General features: G+C 37.6%; 1 protein-coding gene and 1 long non-coding RNA gene across 6 annotated transcripts in view; both read right to left on the minus strand.

Annotated features, from left to right (window-relative positions):
* The window catches only part of Rbp6 (RNA-binding protein 6), a 513,430-nt gene that overhangs the window by 418,047 nt on the left and 72,027 nt on the right, over positions 1-23,356 (minus strand). The window lies entirely within an intron of this gene.
* The window catches only part of LOC136348655 (uncharacterized), a 33,628-nt gene continuing 28,936 nt past the window's right edge, over positions 18,665-23,356 (minus strand). For both annotated transcript variants that reach the window (XR_010733700.1, XR_010733699.1), the window contains exon 3: positions 18,665-19,046. This is a non-coding gene — a long non-coding RNA (uncharacterized lncRNA). The remainder of the gene's footprint in view (positions 19,047-23,356) is intronic.

Raw genomic sequence — 23,356 nt, forward strand, 5'->3', positions numbered from 1 at the left:
ATTGTACAGGACATAATTTTTGTCCTGCATAATTCTTATTTGCAGTAGGAGTAGTACTGGTAGTAAAGCTAAGAGGGTGAGATCGGGCGAACCCTTCCAATTAGGCCCTCAGACGCATCCGTAAAATGGCCCCTCCTCTATATAAAGAAGAGCATCCTATCCCATTCAACAGTTGGTAGCTCTACCAGCCAGGGTGTGGTGCCTCGGGCCATAAAGGCATGGCAAACGTTGTCGGTCCTTGTCTTATGGAATGCTATTTCTGTGTCAAAGAAGAGGATCGCCTTTCTGTCCGAATAAGCATACGTATTTTGTGCACAATATAATGCAGAGCCGTTTGGGACGACTTTCACCTGCGGCATGCATGTTGGCCATTACTGATCGGCCGCTACCCTAGAGTTAGGCATCTATCAATAATTTTTTCCAATATTCTCATTAAAAACGATGTGAACTTTAATGGTCTGAAAGCTTTGGGAATGCTGTAGTCTCTTCTTCCCGATTTTGGGATTCACCGCTAGATGTGTACACCCAGAACAATGATGGTGGGACCCTACTCCGTCCTTTCTGCAATATTAATAGGACTACGCCGTCGCAACCCAATGCTTTATATGGACAAAATTCACCTACCACCCGTTCGAAGGCTTTATTGCTCCTCACTCCTCGAGCCAGCGTCAAGTCTTGTTACAGTGAAAAAACTATCAGGAAAAGCGGACTTACCTATTTCCCCGGGAAAATGTAGGGATTTAAGAGCTTCAAGTCTTTTTCCAATCGACAGAAATTTTTCCTGTCATAATCACACGTAATATTAAATTCAGATTCGTGCGATTGAGCTGCTGACAAACTTGGTAGGCAACATTGCTTCTGCTACAAAAAAGGGCTTAGAGGTTTACGGTGATGGCTCATCTCTTACCAGCCCTATCTGTCATCTACCAGCACTTCAATAATATCGCTTTTGGAATTTAAGGTGGTCCGGTGTTCCCGAATGTGCAACTGGAATGCAGCGCAGAGAGGCCGGAGCACTTTCCTTGCAACCACCACTTTAGCACATACACTACCACTCAAAAGTGTTTGGGCATGCTTATTTTATCGTATTATTTAAATAAAAAGGTAGTATAAGTATACTCATTGAATTCATTTAATTACTTTTCTCTAGAATTGTATTTTTACATAAAACTATAACAATTAATATTAGTTTGAAGACGTTATTAGCTACGGAGCTATAAATTTAAATAAAACCTCGATGGAACATTCAAGACAAGCGACTGTAGCAATAACTTAAAATGATTCGTAGGGAAAATTTACGTTTGTTTTTGTTATTGTTATTATACCTAGTGATAATAATTTTGCGTTGTTGACGATTTGGCATAAAACATCGAAATCAAAATTAGTATGCTTAAGATTTTACAGTGAAAAGGCCGTGTAGGAAATAAAGTGCTAAAAAAATGAAAAATAATGCCTAAAACAGGAGAATTGAACGTCGAAATACGTGCGCTTATAGTGGCTTACCACAAAAGTGGCAAAAGCAATCGACAAATTCCCAAAGAATTGCATTTAGTTCACTCCACCGTTGACTACATTGTAAAAAAATACAAACAAACTGATAGTTTTGTAAACGAAAAACGAACTGGAAGACCAAGAGCGACCACATCTTCAGATGATCCTGCAATATCACTGATTAGTAAAAGAAACAGGCGCAAAACTGCTCCAGAGATTTCTGCAGAAATAAATATTGCGCGGTCAAGGGCAATTAGCAAACGTCGCCTACAGGTATATGGTCTTCATGGACGATTAGCTATGAAAAAACCTTTCTTACGTAAACAAAATAAACAAAAACGACTTCAATGGGCTCGGGAACACCAACATTGGACAATAGAAGACTGGAACAAAGTGCTATGGACAGATGAGTCGAAATTTGAATTGTTTGGTTCACGAAGACGTGTGTTTGTTCGTAGATCGGTGGGTGAACGTGCAAGAGAGGAGTGTCTCCTGCCTAATGTTAAACATGGAGGTGGTTCGATCATGGTTTGGGGTTGTTTCGCTGGCACAACCGTGGGTGGCATCGTGAGAATCGAAGGGATTTTGAAAAACAGAAGGAAACCGCGATATTTTGGAAACTCATGCGATACCTTCCGGACTAATGCTTTCGGGTCAGAATTTTGTCTTACAGCAAGACAATGACCCGAAACACACATCTAAATTATACAAGGAATATTTACACAATTTAGAAATGGAAGGTATTGTTAAATTAATGACTTGGCCTCCTCAGAGCCCAGATTTCAATCCAATAGAATTATTGTGGGATGAATTAGACAGAAAAGTTCGGCAATTGGCCTCCACATCAACCAATGACTTGTTCAAGAATTTAGAAGCAGCTTGGGACGAAATAGCACTTGAATTTTTGAAAAAAATCGTAGCAAGGATGCCCCGATTATGCGCTGCAACTATTCAATCGCGTGGAGGACATATAAAGGGTGTTCCATCTGGTGGTCCTTTTTTGAACTATCAATTTTAGGTATGCCAGATTTACAAACTTTCATATCCATGGCAGATGTGAACTGTCAAAAGTATGCCATTTGTAGATATGGTTTCGCTTACAACACAACAACGCATTTTAGTTATCCAAATTTATTACGAAAATGGTCGTTCAAAAAAAAATACGTTTCGCAAATTACGTGAAAGTTTCGTTCGTTCGTCCAATTGAACGTGCTATTGGAAAAATTGTTGCTAATTTTGAAGAAACTGGTTCAGTGGAGGGTCGCAGAGAATACCAACATGTTCGTCCAGTGCGTAGTCGAGATGTTGTGGCCACGGTGAGTGAAAGTGTTCGTGATCAACCATCAACATCGATCCGACATCGTTCCCAAGAATTAGGCCTCAGGCCAACAACATTATGGCGAATTTTGCATGTTGATCTTCATTTGCATCCATACAAAATTCAATTAACGCAAGAATTAAAGCCAGCTGACCACTTACAGCGGCACGTTTTTCTTAATTGAATGCTGGAAAGAATCGATGGATTTTCAGCAAAAATCATCTTTTCCGACGAAGCACATTTTTATCTTTCTGGCCACGTTAATAGACAAAACTGTAGGTTGTGGGGAGCTGAAAATCCTCATGGATATCATCAACAGCCTATGCATGCCGAAAAAGTGACTGTGTGGTGTGGCCTATGGTCTGGCGGAGTTTTTTTTTGAAGATCGTGAAGAAAAAGCCGTAACTGTCAACGGAGATTGTTATCGTGGCACGATATCGGAATTTTTATGGCCAGAAATTGATCGGATTGGTGCCACTGATCTTTGGTTTCAGCAGGACGGAGCAACAGCGCTTACATCTCGCCAAACAATCCACTTACTGCATGAAAATTTTCCGGTCCGCATAATTTCGCGAAATTCGGACGTCGATTGGCCCCCGAAATCGTGCGATTTGACTCCGTTGGACTTCTCCCTATGGGGTTTTCTGAAAAGTAAAGTGTATGCCAATGCTCCCCAAACAATTCAAGATCTCAATATTCGGACCGAAATTACGGCCATAGCCCAGTTAATTCTGCAAAAAGTCATTGAAAATTTTGATGTTCGGATGATGTCCTGTAAACGGAGCCGTGGTGGCCATATGTGCGATGTCGCGTTCCATACATAAAATGGCAAAGAACAACCTACAATTTTCAATAAAATGTTTTGATTTTAACTCTTAAAAAGTGCGTTTTCTTTCACAATTTAAAAAAGGACCAACAGATGGAGCACCCTTTAGATGAAGCATCCATTTAAAAATATGCAGTATTTTTCTGCCTTTATAATATGTTTTAAGTTCATTAATGTTTATTTAAGATTAAGGAATAAAAATTATGTCTATTTCATAAATGTTGGTGTTCACATTTATAAAACAACAGGAGCCCAAACACTTTTGAGCGGTAGTGTACGTAAGGACAAATTGTAACACAACGCGCAGTGATAACATTTGGTCGACACCAATAAGGCACGAGAACAAAGAAGTATTCGTTGGGAACCATTTTGCCCAATTTTTACAAAATCGCGCGGTATAAAAATCATCATTTCTTGTGGTCTCAAGAAGTTCACGCAGAACATCACGGAAAACGACAATGTTGTGTCCACCTGCGGCCGAAGCAACAACTCGGACACCACTATTTTGGTATAATTAGTGCTAAAGGTTTTCGGGGATTAGACATCGTTTTCCAATAGTGGGAAAGCTGTGCCTGCAGCAGGATAAAGTTGGAACCTCCATGACGATGTTGGGGAAAAATCTATAGCTTTAACAAAAAAACTTTGAGCAAAACTCATTACAAGTAAGTAGGAATCCGTAGTTCGTACGTGAATTCATCTACCTGCCTCATTCTAGTAGACATACAAAGGGGACGCAAAAATCCAATACAAAAGAGTCCCGGAAAACATCCCGAGGCCCGTTTACATAATATACACAAATCCTCCGCCGACAAATACTGTTTTATTTATGATTCCTTTTGTTATTTGTCGCAATTTGGAACGGAGTTTACCTTCTTTAACTTTTAAGTTTGCACAGTTTTGAATGCGGAAACGCATATTTCTCCCGAAACTTTGCTTCGTCGAGGAAATGTTTTATTTTGCTCCCCGCTCGTTGTTGTTAAGCGCACTAGTTCTCCTGCCGTTTCAAACGATTATCCAGCGAAAATGCAATTTTCCGACCGCTTTCAGGATTTCCTCATTCGAACTGTTTATAATAAACCCTAAAAGTAAAATGCATTGCAGTTGTAATGGGAAATTACAATAGGAATTATTGCACAAGAACATCAATAATTGAACGAAAATTGTGCTGTTCAGTAGTTGCAACAAAATGTTAATTTTGCACGTTTGCGTGTTTTCGCTAATGAATATGTCAATGGAATTATTTTAATTAATTGGGGCTAACTTAGATTTGATGTTGGGGTCGCTTTATGGCCTGCCGACAAAGTGGCGCCGTAATGGACAAAAATGTTTGTTTGGCAGGTACGAAAATTTCTACCATTAATCGCCGTTGCCGATACTTTACCGCACACATGCAAATACGTTAAAAAACTCGTAAAGTCATCGTCGAAATGTGGCATAAATTATTGTGACGATTTGCGGTCTGGTGCTTAAGTGGTTGACATTTATGACTGCAACAGGACCGGTACCCTCTGGAAACCTTGATTTATGGGAATATGTACAAAATTATGGTCGATGCACACGACAAGCTCCGCCATACTGCAATTAATGCGTCCTCAGAGTTTGAATTATATACAAGAACCCCATTGGAGATATCATTAACCAATCGTATTTTATTTAAATTCAACCTTAACCTTGCGGAATATATTAAACTTGGGCAATACATGCCTTTAGAATAATAATCTGCAAATTGGCATCTCTCTCATTAACATCTGAGGCAATTACCGCTCTCGACAAGGCGTAACAATTGAACCAGCTACGGAATTTCTAATTAGCAATAATTAGACATTATTGTTTCTATGTATATTAGCTGTACCCCGACATTGTTGTATTATGCAAGTTGAGTCAAGTGTCGGATCCGAAGACTCGTATATTATATGTTAATATGCGTGAATGATGCCGTGGTTAGTTCTTGAAGGACCTAAAGGATTTCGAGTGTTTCACGCTGCAAGTAAATGCCCATGGAGGACCAAAAGACCCGCGTAAATCCGTTAAAAATTTAACGAAATATGTTTTATGAAAATGCTGGGACACGTCGGACATTGTTTTTGGTTGAGCATTTTCGACCTAACAGACGCGCATACAAAGTTACTCGTGTAGTAGATGAATGTTCATTCCCATTTTTTGTTATGGAACCCCATGTATATCATAACGTTTTTCATTTCTTTGAGAAATTCCGAATGTATTTCCAGCAACATATCCATGTCTGAATTCAACAGTTCTTGAAACACCTGCAATTGGACTGGCCTTTTAGATCGCCTAACCTTACCCCTATGGCCCTTTTTATGGGGTTATCCGAAATACGATGATTGATTTTCCTCAAATTGCCGAACTTAGTCATGGATATGTTGCACAAAAAAAGTTGTTCGGAATTTCTCAAAGAACTCAAAAACGTTTTAATGTACATGAAGTTTAATACAAAAAAAAAAAATTAAAAAGTACATTTATTTACTACATGAGTAACCCTGTATCCACGTCAGTTACATCAAAAAATGCACAATTAAAACCGATATTTGACGTGTTCCAGCATTTCCATAAAAACTATTTTCCTCAATTTTTAACCAATTTATGCGGGAGTTTTGGTGCTCTATGTATAGCGTGTCCACAAAGTATCCGGAAAAATACGGCTCAATAGTAACTATTTGATATTTACCAGACAATATTTACTTATACACCCTCTATTTAACTCTAAAACATTTAAGTAAATGCTCAGATACATCCGAAATGAGGTCGCCGCCGTAATGTTCGGCGATGGTGATCCAGGCCTGTAAAACTGACCGATTCGAATATTCTTTATTTCAAAACACCACTCGTTCAACTTCGATCTTCAATAATCCCCATACGTTTTCAATGCGACTAAGATCTGGCGAGACTGCTGGACATGGGATTGTTATAAATTGCTGTTCTAGCATCCAAGCTCGAGTATAGACAAAAGTGTGGCATCTTGCATTATTCTGCTGAAAACGCCATCCCTCTGGACATAAATCGTGAGCTGTTTCAAGAAGAAAACCATTTAGAATGTCACAATACTGTGCACTATTAAAGGTGCCATCAACTATACAAAGAGGTGTAGCACCAAGCTGAGATATTGCTCCCTAAACCATTATATTAGAGGAAAATTTGGCAATTTGAACGGTAACATTTGGCTTTGATAGAATTTTTAGATGATTTGCAGGAGGCTAGAAACAACTTTCGCCAGATATAAAAACATTAATAAAATTATCTCCTCGAAAGAGTTAACAAAACTCTATTGTTCGTTGTCTTTGTAGAGCCATCATTATGTTTTTTTTTGTTTCCTTGGTATGTAACCTTGTCTTTTCAGTAAGATGTTTACTCACATGTTTATTCTTCGTTGATTTCCAAATCTGTTAGCCAATTTTCGAAACTCTAGGCGAGGATTTTGTCGTCCTAAGGCTACTAAAGCGATTAAATTCTTTCCAGTAATCTTACACGATCTTTTCGAAACTGGTCTATGTTTCACATTTGTGCATTTTTCATCCTTTTCATTTTCTCATATATTTCCATCTTTCTGAGTTTAGTCAATTGCACTACTTTTTTTACTGTTTTGAAAACCTTTCATTTACGAATATTTCACCTCTTATTTTTTCTATCTAGTTACGACATTACTTCACAATCCTCAGCCTGTTTTAAATTAACAATATTTGGCGTATGGTGTTGTCATGCGATTTTGACAATAGTCTATTATCGACGCAACCTCCTTCATGTATTATTTCTATCGTAAAATATTACAACAAAGATAATTTAAATTTTAAAAAAATAATAAAATACCCGATACCTTCTAGGCGAATTATATTTCACCATTTCTTCATAGACGCAGGTAAGATTGGGATAAAATTAAAAAAAATATATATATATTGAGAAAAAATTCAAGGTTATACAATAAACCAAATCTACCAAACTGGTGAATCATAGCATGTTCTATTTTCTCGATCTCCCTTCCGGGTTCAATAAATCCGAAATAAAAAGTAAGCGAGGAATATCGTCAATATACCAAAAACTGTCAGATATAATTCAACTAAATTTTAGGAATTCTCATACGTGGGTGCTTTAGTATGAATAAAGTTATGAAAAAACGTTTACCTCTTTTGGATCCCCGCAGAGTGGATGGTTTTTGTCGGCCAACAGTTTGCATGCGTTTATCAACCGATTAAAAATCGACAAATATGCGCGCTCACGTATGTCTTTATGCCAATTAAGCACCCGATTAAACTGTCAACTGGCACAAACTCACTTATTTGACCATACAAAAAAATAAATAAACATGGTTAACTTTGTTATTTTAAATGGACAAACACCCTGTGTGTATTTACTGACATGTAGAGAACTTATTAACATAATTCCATTCGCACACAGAGTCACTAAAGTAAACGGTCATACTTCAACCACGTGTTCGAAACTCCAATATATATATATGTATATATATATATAAGTATATGTTTATAAGTATATAACATATAAATATGTGTTTCATGGTGGTTTTTCCCGGCCGTCCAAAAATCATGTCTAAAAAAAAGAACACGCATTTTTGGAAGAAACAGGGGCGTACAACACATAACTCTCAAGGTTAAAGCCGGATTGGTATACTCAACTTAGATTCAGATACAGTGGTGGCCATAAGTATGGAATATTTTTTGAAACTTTATTTAGCTAAAGGGCCTTTTTTTCTTCCATTCTGGTATGTTTAAATTGGGATAGGTCAATTCTACATTTTAAACCATTTATAGAATGATGCTATCAAAAATTTCGCCAAGAAACAATTTTTTTTAGATGGACAAAAGTATGGAAAATCAAAGATTTAAATTTATTTTGCATTTAGTGTTCAGTATTGAGTGTTACAGGTCGATAAAATTTGAAGCCGAAATGGTTAAAAAAATATATCTTTCGGAAGATCTTCGATCACGAATAGTGGAGAAGTCAAATAACAGAGCCAATCAGAAGGACATCGCAAAGACATTTAATGTGAGCCAGGGGTGTGTATCGAAAATTTTGAGGAAGTTTAGGGCATTCAACGCCGTAAAAACCGTCCGGAAACAGGACGTCCCGGGAAAACAACAACCCATACAGACCAACGTATTAAAATTATATCCTCCAAAGATCCCGAAAAATCATCGAAATTAATAAAGGAAGAAATTACAACTAATAGTGATATTGAAATTAGTGATCGTACTGTGAGGAGTAGTCTATGTGATACTGGATTGTTTGGACGATTGGCAGTGAAGAAACCATTAATGTCCAAAAAAAAACCGGAAGGACAGAATTAAGTTTGCCCCTCACATCTGTTCTGGACACCCGAAAAATGGAATACCGTCCTGTTCAGTGACGAAACCAAAATCAAACTGTTTGATTCGGATGGAAAAACTTATGTTCTGCAACTAATAGGGAAGAAATTTGATCCCAAGTACCAAAAGCTCACTATTAAACATGGCGGTCAGAGTTTAATGGTGTGGGGATCTTTTTCGAGATCTGGAGTTGGCCTATTAGTCAAAATTGATGGACTAATGGATCGGTTTTTATACAAAAATATCCTAGAGCAGCATATGCTTCCATGTGCCGAGGAATAAATGCCACTGGTAAGGCGGTTCCAACAGGATAATGATCCTAAACATTCTTGGCGGTTGATTAAAAATTGGTTTATTGAAAAGTAAGTAGATGTTATAGAATGGCCTTCACAATCTCCTGATTTAAATCCCATCGAACATCTGTGGGATCATTTGAAACGAAAAATTAGACAAAGACACGTGTCAAATACTGAAGAATTGTGGAGGATCATACAAGGAGAATGGAAAAACGTTTCTTCCTCAACGTGCCAGAATCTAATTGATTCAGTACAGCATCGATGTCAGGCTGTCCTAGATGCTAAGGGGTATGCCACACAATATTAGGTTTACTTAAGATGGCAGGCTCCATACCATGATATAAAAAATATTCCATACTTTTGTCCAAGTGTAATTTTTCATTTTTCTAGAAAGTTTGTCAATTAGAAATCTTAATTTTATGTTATAATTGTAGGAAATTAAATAAAGTCCTTCGAGCATTTGTGTAATTTTTGTTTAATACTTTTTAATAAATATTTTATCAAATTAAAATAATATCCCATACTTATGGCCACCACCGTATATCAGCGACTTTGACACTGCAAAGTAAATAGATACGTTGTCAAATATGAAGTTGCCGTCGAGCCGCCGCTGGGCTGCCGTCGACCATAAACGAATTTTCATATCTTTTTGACGTTGGCGCTCGCAGAAAAACCGTGGTACAGTGTCGTCGGCCAGTGAAATCAATCATCGACAATAGAGGTTCACGGTTTGAGTTTCGAAGAAATGTCAAACATGGAATGAAAGGTTGAATTTTTGCGTTTAGGCATGCGACACAGCGCCAAATCCAACTTAGAGGGCATAAACTGAGTTGTCCAAGTGTGCTACAAATGCGCATTCAACAGCGGACAAAATAATTGAATCGGAAAAGTAAATTTGGAAGTCGTCAACTGACCACCTCTCAGACACGCAATATTGGAATATTGAATTCATGGCGAATCGTGCACCGCACTGTCATCCTACGACGATTTAAACAATTCAATACAAGTTGTCGAATGACCATCCAACTCTGCCCCGCAACTAGCTTGCTCTACAAAAAATCATTAATTCAATCGGAAAAATATGTCGTAGCGTACTATTTGTTAACAATTTTAATGTTTAATACGTGCCGCGTTGTTTTCAAGGAAAACTAGCGAATTTACAAAGGTAATAAACTGGCGACGACCAACAACAGTCTCACTTCAATGGCACTGTTATGGAAAATTCATTAACTTTGATGTGCTGAATTAACAATTATAAAAATTTTAACGATTAAAAGCGGAGGTTTTAGAAAAATCGAGGCGTCGTTACTAATCTGCAATGATGAATAATGTATGGGGCCTAGTTCGGGATAGATTAGCATCGAAGTGAAACACATGTATACGTAGATATCGGGAAAACTTGGGTATGAAAAGTCTCAATAAAGACATTCAGAGGCCGTAAAACTCCGTGTTGTGAACATTAAAAGCCCGAGATAAGTTAAAATATTAGGAAATTTAAAATTGCCGTTCATGTACAGGAGCCATTACTCCGCTTCCACGTTTCCAGGTTAAAAAGTAGCACTTTCTACTTGCAGAAACCTGAAATTTCAGCGATAAAATTCGTGACAAAACGGTTGCCGTTTGAATTTTACACCCTTGACGTGAGACGCAAAGTGTTTTGCGGAGATCATCTTTAAGATTTTGAAAAGTGTAGTCTGATACCATCCTTAACTTTTTCAACACAACTTTGTCTCTATGACATCATGGAGACGGATTCGTGTTCAAGCCCCGTTGTAGAATGAAATTTTAGGAAAGGCCAAGAAAGTTTTGGTAAAAAATTGAACAGCATTCAAGGGTTTTGACGTGAATCACATCCACTGACTTTCAAAAAAACCGCAACACCAAGAAGAACACATCGTACACGTTTGAAATTCTGGCATCACGTTGGGTCGGGTAATAGATTAAAACGATCAAAACACCAAAAGAAAATTATCGTGAATAAGTGAAAAAATTTAATAACAATTTAATAATGGGTGTCATCTCCTCTTAAATTAATACATTCCTGTAAGCGACGTGGCACGCTTAAAATTAAATTGTCAACATCTTCCTGTGGTATTGTATCCCAGGCAATCTGCACCTGCTCGCGGAGTTCATCTATGGTCTCTGGAGGGCGAGCTAAACGTTGAAGTCTCCGACCCATTATATCCCATGCATGCTCTATTGGGGACAAATCTGGAGACCGAGCTGGCCAAGGCAAAGTATCCAAATTTTCAGCTTCCAAATATCTCAAAGTATCGTTGGCTACATGTGGTCGCGCATTATCCTGTTGAAATGTGCTTCCGGGATGGTCATGCATGTGTTTAGGCCAGGGGCTTTTAGTCACTGCCTCACAGAATCGACTGCTTCACAAGGCACCCGAAGAGGTATCTCTTATTTTGCTGGTGCGAGTCGTTGCGATTCGAAGGACCAGACGCTGATGCGTCAATTGATGTAAACGGGGTTCAAGGGTTCGGGGAAGACAAACTCCGTAGCACGAATTAAGGAATTTACTTTACATTACAGACATCACTCTAATTTACACTACGGATCTACAACTTTACATACACTTCAATTTTTACAGAGTCGGTACTGAGTTGCCCGAGATCTGAGGAAGTTCACGTATAAAGTTTGAGGGGTGACTTGCAAAAGAGTTACTGAGCACAGATTTGAGCTAATGTTGTGATTGAAGTTTGAGATGGAGTTCTGCGTTCAGGGGTCGAGAAATGTCCGAGAAACGGGAAGGAGAGCGTTCGCGAGTACTGTCTTGGAGAGAATGTTTCGAGGGAGACCTAGATTTTTTGCGTCCCAGGGATGGTGGGGCTGGTGGGAGATCACCACGAGAAGACCTTGACCAATCCCAACCGACACCGCCCCCTAGTTCTGTGGAAAGTTTTTTCCCAAGAATCTCCACGGTCAAAGCTCAGATGTGGCCCTCTGGTTCCGTTGACAGATTTATTTGGTGCCCCCCATAAATCGGGACAGCGATAAATCAAGGAACCAGTGCCATCACCGTGGCCGGGTTTAAGCACGTGAAGGTAAGTGCTGCATCGTGGAGTGCAATGCAGCAGATGTGTATTGGGATTGTTCCAACGTCCTTAGGGCCTAATTGGAGCCCAGCGATACCGCTGATTTATGTTGGGTTTTTTCCCAACAGCATGTATGGTACAAGAACCGGTTCTAAGACACTATTAATGTACCTCTGAGCATTTAATCTGTCATAAATGAAAACAAGAGGAGACCGACTACCATACTGGATGGCACCCCAAACCATGACACCTGATGTTAAACCAGAATGACGCCTTTCCAGAAAGTCCAAATTTAATCGCTCTCCTCTGCGCCTTCTAACATTTAACCGTCCATCAGATCGCCATAAACAAAATCGGCTCTCATCACTGAACACGATTCTTCTCTACTCATCCACCCATTGCACTCTCAGACGACACCACTCCAGTCGGGTCACCCTGTGGTTTCATGATAATGGAAGCCGACGCATAGGACGATATGAATTTAATCCAAAACTTCGAATTCTGCGATACATAGTACTAAGGGAGACCCTTTGATTAGGGTAGCTGCCCAGTTAGCACCAAGAGGCGGAATTGTTTCAAACGGGGTGCCTGTCGCTGAACGACGAAGTCGCCGGTCTTCGCGTTGGTTCGTCATCCTTGGATTGGACTACCACGATGACGATTTACTGACCCTTCGTTAGGCCAATCTCTCCAAGCTCTTAGCAATGTTGATGCGTTTCGATCCAATCTACGTGCAATTTCGCGGAAAGGTAAACCTACCTTGTGCACACCAACAATTCTTCCCCTTTCAAAGGGAGTTAACCGCATTTTGGCGTACACGAGGCATTTTGCACTACCACACATTCAATATGGTATTAACAATAATACCTTTATCGCTATTCGCCTGTAAAAAAATTGCAAAAAGAACGATCGTCACAGATAAAAAAGTAAAGAAAAACTTCATATCGCATTAAAATACGAACTTGAAATTTTTATCATTTTTTTCTCTTTACAAGTCTAAAATCATACTAAAATTCCAAATACATACAATGCGTTCTTCTTGGTTTTGCGGTTTTTTTGAAAGTCAGTGCATCATTCAGCTTTCAAGTTTAAATTTCCTATTAGGACGTCAACGTTTCTTGCCAACGTTAAATGTTGGCGATGTAAGCAATGCGTTTTCACAATGTTCGGATTTACTACTAATCTATTGCTGGGTCAACATATCAGGGAATTTTAAATGGTTTTTGAGAAACTCTCTAATCTGAGTACCTTTTGACACCATAAACTAATGTGACGACTCGAAAGATTTGCCCAAATTCGCGACTCACCATTGGGATCTGGAAAGCAAGAAATTGGGAAAAAACTTATGCATTTTTATGCCGAATAAAGCTACATTTTAATATTCAGAAAACCGAGATTTCGCCAAATTACTTTTATTTTATTCTAAACTTATAGGAAAAGATGGATAAAAATAAATGTCACTTCTTCGTTGACGCCTTTTGTCCTCCGCAAGGCACTGGAATTTCAGTAGATTGTTTTGCATTTTTGGGACCATCATTCCCTTAATTCTTTTAATCTCGATCTATCTTTTTTATTACGTTTTCGAGAGCCCTTTTGGATGCGCCCCAGTAGACCTATTGAAAAACAGTATTTTATTTCTCGTTGTATCACATAAACGAAAAACATGTTAATATATCAAGTTAAATTTCAAAAAAATGGTAGAAACTCGTGTGTCATTGTGTGTTTTCTTCTATTGAATCGTTAAGGATTTCTCTTACAAAAAGTAATATTTCGTTTTTAAATTAATTTTAATCGTCTAAGACCAAACAAGCAATTTTTGGGGCTGCCAAAAGTTCCAAAGATTCTAAACATTCCACGTGAATTACACCCTTAAACGCAAAAGTTATCGAGAAACATACTTGAATAATAATAGATAAATGCAATTTTTTATTAGGCATTGATCATGATGGACGATTATAGCATGCTGCATCTAGCCAACGATATTAAATTTCAGTTTCGGCATGAATAAACACTTTGGCAAATTCATTACAATTAACGTCTAAAAGCTCCAATGAGTTGTGATTTTTAAATTTGAATGAGGAACATACACGAGTTTCAAGTTTAAGTTTAAACAAAGGTGTGGATATATCAGAGCTAAAAAGACACCGTCGATGGAAGTCTTCAACAGTAACAAAGAATACTACATACCACATGGCCCATCAGGCCAAAGCTAAGGGTACGCTTTGGTTGGGGAATGTGCTACTAGTCAAAGGAAGCTTTTTCTATAGGGACTATTGCTTTGATGGTCAATTTGTTGGAGAAAATGGCAGACACTTTGAACATTTAATTAGGTAAATGTCTATATTATATAGTGTATAATATTAATAAATTTAAATTAAACTATTAATAGACGTAGCATGTTTTATTTGCAAATGTATTAAAGAAATGAGAATTCCGCCAAAACTAAAGGGAATGCGTATAATGTTACCTTAACAAAAGTTGAAGAGGATTCAAATCTCAACAATATAGGATTCGTAAATACAGGGTGTCCCATTTAAAAATTTCAAGAAAAATGAATGTGAATATTCCCAAGTTGCAGGGCCTGTAGAAAGTATTCTGAATAAGAAACCGACTTTTTCGTTGAACAAGGCACTTGAGCATCCCTTTGTCTTCTGTTGTGTCAATTTTTGTTAAAATAATTAACGTGCTTTGAAAGTTATAGCGCATGTTATGGAACCATGTTTTGCTTCAAATTTAAACATTTTTCGACATAAGCAGTCAACGTTCCAATTTAATTTAAAACTAATTATCCTACCATGAAGAGAATTTTACGAGGAATCCAAATATACAATAATATATAGGGGGTTCCATTAAAGAAAATGAACAAATGTTTTGACCTGTCTTTATGCAACACCCTATATGATAAAAAATATTTTTAAAATGTAGCCTGTATGTTCACATATAACTTTTATACGAACACTTTTTTTAAATTTTGTAAAATAAGGAAGATATGGTACTTTGTCACACTATTGCGCCACCCTGTATGTATATCGAGGACTCCGTGGGATAAAATAGGATTATCCGATAAAATTTTACATAATTCATATTATAATATTACAAAGTGTGATGCTAATTTAAGTCTCGCAGGTATGTTGGGAGCACATTCAAACAAAGTGCAAAAAGAAATCCCATTCCAGTAAGCATTCAAAGTTACAACAATTACATTAGCAATAAACAGAAAATGCTGTCCGCCGACTTCTGCGCAGGTTCTTTGTATCTGAGTAGATGCACTGATGTTTGAAGAAACTTATAAATCCGCCATTAACGAGCATTTAACTTACCATTCAGCTGTACACTTCCCGCTTTGTCAGCCTTGGTAAGGAGAAAATTATCCTTACTGTCTCGAAAACAGGGACAATATCACTCAAAAATATACTACAGTACAGAAATAAGCATTTATTTCACACGGTTAAAAAGCAGCAAAGTACTGCGACAGCGATATTCATAGCCCAGCAAAGACGAGGCTCTGAAGAGACGTATTACTGTTAGCAAAAAATTACGTGAAATTATTAATAAAATTGAAAATCTTTATTTATCCTTTTAAATAAATTTCGTCGCCTTCAAAGTACTTCCCGTCCGATGCAATGCATTCATGCCATCGTTTTTTCCAATCCTCAAAAGAGTCAGAAGAACCTTTTTCCGCGATGGCCTTCAATACTTTCTTCGATTCGCCTTTTATCTCCTCAATTTAGTTGAAACGGTGTCCCCGGAGTGATCTTTTCAGCTTGCTGAACTGCCAGAAGTCCAATGGAGCTAAGTCACGCGAATACGGTGGCTGGGTAACGATGTGGGCGGAATTTTTGACAAAATGTTCTAGAAGAACCAACGCAGTGCGTATTGTCGCGGTGCAAGAACCACGAATTGTTTGCCCATAATTTTGGCCCTTGAGGCGAATGGTTTCGCGCAAACGACGCATAACACTCAAGTAATATTTCTTACCAAAGGAAGAAATTCTTAATGCACACTACTGCGACGATCGAAGAAATCCGTCGACATTTTTATAATTTTTGAGCAATTTTGGCGGGATTTTTTTCACTCCTCTATACACCTTTTGCCTGATATTCGCTCGATTGGTCGGTTGTTTCCGGGTCGCATGCATAGATCCAAGTCTCACCTCCCATAATGACGCCTTTCACAACGTCCTGGTGGTCGGCAATCACCGTTTGACGAATTTCAACTCGACACTTTTCTCCAAAAAATTTATTGTTTTTGTCCATCAACAATCATTCCTCAAAACAAGATTTAATGCAAATTTTTTGCTCAACAAAATCAGACACAGTAAAAATCGAAAAACTCGCTTTTGTATACACTCACTTTCACATGAAATGCACCACCCAGTAATGCTAATAATTAAGTCTTGTAACTGTGGAAACATAATGCTTCATAATGGAGCATCAAATGATCAGACTTTCAGTAAAAAAGGAAGAATGCTGGTGGTTTTTTTGTCATTGACCTTTTAGATTTTTTATTCAATTGTAAATAAATAAAATAATATTTACATGGAAATATCAGTTTATTTTGTTGTTGAACTGTGAACGAGACATCTCAAGATGCCCCCAGTGAGACAGCATCGAAGTTTTTCCCACGTTTCGGATTTTGAGAGGGCGAATTATCGGCATGAAGGAGGGTGGACTTTCTTCTCGTGAGATTGCCCGAAGAATGAATCGGAACCGCACCACGATTGCGAGAATATGGTCTTCATAGTCTGAAGAAAGGCATCGTCCAGCTGGACATCCTCTCCGTAGCAGCAATGCACGTGAAGATCGACTTCTTAGACGGATGGCCATTGGTGATCGATTTCAAACAACAATGTCTGTTGCAGTAGATTGGATGGGAGCTCTAAATGGTCGGGTGTCGATGGCAACAGTTTACAGAAGAATTTCGTCTTTTGGCTTGCACTTATACCCCCCAAATCTACGACTGCCACTAATCGCCCAACACCAAGCTTCCAGATTGGCCTGGCGTCAAGAATGAGTTGATTGGAGTTATGAGTGGAACAATATCGTCTTCAGTGAAGAGTCGCGATTTTGTTTATGGATAAATGATGGTCGTAGAAGAGTCAGACGATACCGAGGTGAAAGAAGAAATTTGCAATTTTGTGAAAGGCGCCACACAGCTCTAACACTTGGTGTTATGGCCTGGGGTGCGATATGAGTTGGTCGAAGATCTTCTCTTGTGTTCGTTCCAAGCACCCTAAGCGCATGTCGCTACATTAACAACGTTCTGAGGCCAGTATTAGTACTCTTCATGCAAACTTTACCAATTGGCATTTTCCAACAGGATAATGCAAGACCACATGGTGCGAACATTACTCGACAATACCTGGAAGAAGCGCAATTGGAAATACTGCCTTGGCCTGCACGGTCACCGGACCTATCGCCCATCGACCCTCTTTGGGACATGATGAGTCGCCGTCTTCGAAATTTACCGAGGCCTCCAAACAATGTGGATGACCTACGACATCATCTTGAGGTAGCATGGAATGAAATACCCCAGGAGGATGTTGATCATTTGTTGCAAAGCATGCCGCGAAGAGTACGTGCTTGCACTGCCGTACGAGGCGATTACTCATTATTAATTTCTTAATTAACAAATGTTGTATCTTTTTACTGAAAGTCTGATCGTTTGATATCTCCATTATGAAGCATTATATTGCCAAAGTTACAAGACTTAGTTGTTAGTATTACTGGGTGGTGCATTTCATGTGAAAGTGAGTGTATTTACAAAAATACGCGTAGCTCAGCGTCAATTGAACACATTCATATGAAATTTTGCATAGATGGCACGAAGAGTGCTACCAACTTACAAAGAAATAATTTCACGAATCTGCTATCCTCGAGTTTAAATGAAACATTCACCTAATTTTTTGATCACAGTAGAACATACATAATTTTACCCCCGAATGTGATTTAATTGACTTTTTCTCCTATAGAGTAGAATACTCCCCAGTATACGCCTTCGAAATATTTTTTGAAGCTATCAACGTGTTCATCATCAAATGGCTTTTTCTCAACAAAGTTCAGCCTCACAATCGCGACATCAAGTATCCATTTTGTACCTTTTAGAGTCTGAATCATTCGATGACTAAAACTTCGTGTCGCTTCACATGAAGGAAACTGGTGTCATTACCTACCCGACACGATTGCGAATGATCGGGTAAATTTTTAATCGAGTGTAAATGATGTCGTGTCTATTCGTGATATTAAAGGCGTAAGAGACTTCTTAAACGAAATGAAGATAGTAAGGAAGAGACCTGACCATTTGGAAAACTCGATTTCAAAAGGATGGAGGATGGGGGAAAATAATAAAATTACTGATTCAATCAGCATCATTTAAATACTCAAGAAATTACAGTTTTTTTGCCCTAATAGGGCCCAAGTACGTTAAATTAAGTTACATGAACGATGCTTAAATAAAGTACTGAGTCTTTAAATGGAACAAACCGTCTCTTCCAGTGCACCATTGTAATCGTTTAATTGTTGCAACGTAATGTCCGCAATTTGCGACCTCCTCGAAAAAGCGCTCTATCCGTTTTGGCGTAATTGCAGGAAGTGCAGCTCGAACACGAATCTTCGGCTAACGATCTAATGTCATGTCTCTGTCTTATAATGTTAAACTTTATGCCCGATTGCTCCACCGCTCCACTCTCAAGAACTTACCACTATCGGGCACGACTTAACAGTTTGCGTCAATTACCTGGAACAGAAATACCCAATATTAACTATGAACTCAATTACACTAAATACCACTAAAGAAACAACAAACGGAAACTTATTAAAGAAAATTAAAAAGATATTATGATAATAGAAGAAATAACCAATTATCCGGCAACATAGGGACTTTTCACTTTATCTAGACGGTTCAAAGCTGCAAAAGCGATAAAGTATTTACTCACTGGTACAAAGCTATTGAGAGCGTTCGGAGGCTCTTAATATGGAGCTTTTAATGCGAATTTCTTACAGAGCGAATCCCTTTGAGTGAAAGAGGCTTTATTGTTTAAGGGGCATTGATTCCCTAAAACCTTGAAACGGAGGTCCTGAATTTCTAATTGTGAGGGAGTTAAAATGGAGACCGAACGGAAGTGGCCGTTTTAAAATATTAGTTAAAATTTGTGAATATTACATGAGTGACGGTATCAAAAATCTCGGAAACATCGAGATTGTCATCAAGGGTGATGACGATCAACGGGAAAACCGGGTAAATCAAAAAATTAATTATTTTAAGGGAGTATGCAGGGTCGCTGATAAGTCTGCCATCGATCCAATGTCTCAGAAACCTTGAAGTTATCGAAATACGCCGCAACCAATTTAAAAAATGTTTAATGTATTTTCCTTCCAAATTAAGGTTTCATCAAATGGCATAAAAAAAATTATGGGTTGCTATTTAAAAAATTATAACTTCATGCTGCCCAGCGAAAACGGAACACTCTGTATAAACAAAAATATTATTAAATCATGCAGCTTTGCAATATAAATGAGTACTGTACTAAATATTTCATTGATATTTATGCAAAGACACTAGGAACCAAGGCCGGATTAATGGCGAACCCTGTATATTATAATAATTTTTAAAGAACTAAATTTTTTTTCATTCCGTCAAACATTTTGTAATTTTTTTTCTGCAATGTTTAAAGCCATTTCTAAGCTTTTAATAAAGCTTTTATTTACTAATGGCCAGTGAAAAACATTTTTAGTATTTGATATTCTGGCTTTACAACCGAAAAAAAATCTGACGTTTTTGTGCCCCACTTCTCTACTTGAAATCTAAACGTAGAAAATATCTAAAATATCTCGGAATACCGGAAATTGATAAAGGTGTAAACATCAAAAAACAGTAGCGTATTTAAAAAAGATAAAAATTGAAACAAACCACTCATGACGCCATGTTTCCTGGATTACATAAATTAAATATATATATATATATATATATACATATATATATATATATATATACCATATATATATATAACCAAATATACATATATATATATATATATATATACATATATATTTGGTTCTTTGTTACGCTATACTTAGGACGACCTCCTTGTAGTAGAAAATTGCCACACATATCACGATGGCATTCGAAAACAAATTTTATAGTCTTATCAGAAACCAGGGGCGTCACAAAAGAAAATTAAAAGGAGAAACTCAAACGGGTATCGAGTACACAATAAAAAGTAAAAGCTTAAATAAAATTTTAATGGATTATATCGAGTATTCTTAGACTCATGTATTCGCCAGATGATACATTCTCTTGAACTGAAAAGGTCAATTTCTTCGTCGAATATTGCCCTACATTTATATTAAATGAATATGGTATTGAAATAAAACCTCAACTTGCATCAAGTACTTTTTTATTGACTTGACAATGCAGCATTCTCGTGTTGGGTCGATGCTCGTATAGAGCACTTAAGTCAAAATACTTAAAATAAATAGAAGTTCTAACTCTTTCGATGCGTCCAATATTCTCAATTTAAACGAAGTTATTTGATATTTGCTTAGGAAATTACTTGGAACTTGAATATTTAAAACTTTTTCCTGTGCATTTAGGATACAAAAATTTCCTGAGTTTTTCAGTCTGCACACTCTGTTTTAATCGAGACTTATTCACTACTTTATGTTTTTCAACATGAAAATACGGAGGTCTGTCTAGAGGATCTGTATGCCACTACAGACCTTGATTTTAAGATAAAACTAATGCTACTGGAAACTCAGGAGCACCCCTAAATGCGATTATAAAATTTTCCATTTCTTTGGAATTGTGGTACGTTCCTGAGGGCCGTGATATTATAGCACAAAACTCAATAAATCTTCGGCCGGACACATATCTGACAACATCGTTGATACACCAATAAGATTTCTGAATATGTAATACCAACCTTCAAGCGATAAGTGTGAAAATTTCATGACATTCTGACAATCCTGTAACCGTTATCCAAAGCTCGCTGGCATATATTTGATCTATGAAAATCTCTATTTTTAATATAATTTTAGTTCTTGATGTCTATTTTTTTTTTAATTCAGATCTTACGCCCAAGGAATTTTAGATGTGACTGTTTTTCCGCTTTGTGGTTGTGTCTGAGTAAGTTTTCATGGAGGAGAGTTAAATTGGGAGAAATGATTAAACACCAATCGCTTACCTCAAATTAACCTAATTCCTATTCCGATGAGGAATTGTCAGAATGACTCGTGTGCTTTCAAATACTGGTTTCGTCATGAAGACAGATTTCCCACCGAAACCTTGGCAAAGGCTTTTTTATCCGAGTCCTTAGTGCTTCAGTACACTATTCTCGGCTAATTTGAATGGAGAACGGTGGGCCATTCCAGCGTTCCCCCTACTTGTATACGAGGCGTTATATTAAACAAATAAAAGAAAAAAATTACTATCCGTCTCAGACGTGCAAAACATATGTATTTCAATTACATCTAGGCAAGTAAATCCAGTTTCAGTAGTTGATGATGGAGTCCGTGTGCCGTAGCATAATTTTCCCTTGAAATTGTTGAGTGAGAAATTGAGATTGAATCGAATCGCACGTAAAGAATTATTGACGAAGTATAACTTCCCTGTATATCAAAATTAGCATCAAATCAATGGCGATATCAATAGCACTCTTTTCTCAAAAGGAGGGCAAAAAATCATCATTATTGTATTCGTAATTAATCACACTTATCATTAATGTTTGTTGTCAGGTTCCCGTATTGAAGGTCGTTCCAAGTCGACTAATACCAGCAATATTCACTGATAAGTCTCCCAATTCCCAGAAGAAATCTACAAGGCAGATGTTTGGTTCCGGATTCTTAATTATGAATAAAAGTATAAATGTTTTACCTGTTTAGTCTTATTTCAGGTTTCGCTGTTTGTTTCAATGTATTTACTTTTAATGTGTATTGATTCGTAGTAAAATCAATAATTTTATACTTTCAAATAATCCGAAAACAATTTTTTACGCGAGTGAATAACTGATTCGGTTTAGTTATGTATTAGCTTTAACATAATGGAATGGCGGCGTAGTAGACAAAATGATTTTCCCTTTTGATAGATTGAAGTCATGCAAAGCTATTTTTATCGGTTTTTAATAGTTATGATCTGTTGTAAGAATTCCAATGCGTTGCCGTCTCTGCCCACCTTTTTTTCGTTATTAAAATACATTACTGAAGCAGGGAAAGAAAATGTCGTATTTTTTGACCGTGAGAACCTCAACTTTTTTCGAGAATGTTGGAAACGGCAGCCGTTCCATCAAAGAATTGCTGGCCCCACCTCAGAAACGATAAACGTTGTTCCTGTGAGGTCGGGCCCTGATTTTTAACTGTTTTCGGTTATGTCGCGAGGGTCTTGAATCAACCTCAGCGAGACGATCGGTTTCCACGAACTTTTCGTCAAACACGTACCATTTACAGATATCTTTCTGGTGAGTCTTATCTGATAGTTATTATCTACCTAGGCGAACCATTTTAACTGTGGGGATTGCCCATATTGCTCTCGGACGATTGAACAGTCCGCCCTCGGCGTCGCAACTTCGTCCTTGAGCGATATGGCCATCCTATCCACCCTTGTTATCCAATATACTATTAAACCTTAACTATATATTCATTGAATTTTAAATAAGACATTTTTCTCCTAAAACGTACGTTCATTAAACATCATACATTCCGGCCAAACACTCTTGATGACGTGTACTCTAAAAGCAGTACACGTCATCAAGAGTGCGCGCATTTTTTAAAATTAATTTTTTTTTTTTAACTAAATCGAAAGTTTTCCTCAACTCTAACTCAAAGATCCGGCAGCTTATGAATGGCACACATATAATAGAATAGAAACGGGGCTGAAAAAATATTCGTTGGCGTAAGTAGGTCGGCTATTAGCACTAACATTTGTCAACTGTAATATTCACGCTATTCATCATGGTGAAAAAAAAAACGGTCCTTTTTCACCCAATTCACAATCTTATTAGTTGTAATACAGCCATTAATTCGGTATTTTATTCTTGTCTCTTATTAACCTGT

This window comes from Euwallacea fornicatus, chromosome 34 (assembly GCF_040115645.1).
Source record: "Euwallacea fornicatus isolate EFF26 chromosome 34, ASM4011564v1, whole genome shotgun sequence".
Taxonomy (NCBI): Eukaryota; Metazoa; Arthropoda; class Insecta; order Coleoptera; family Curculionidae; genus Euwallacea; species Euwallacea fornicatus.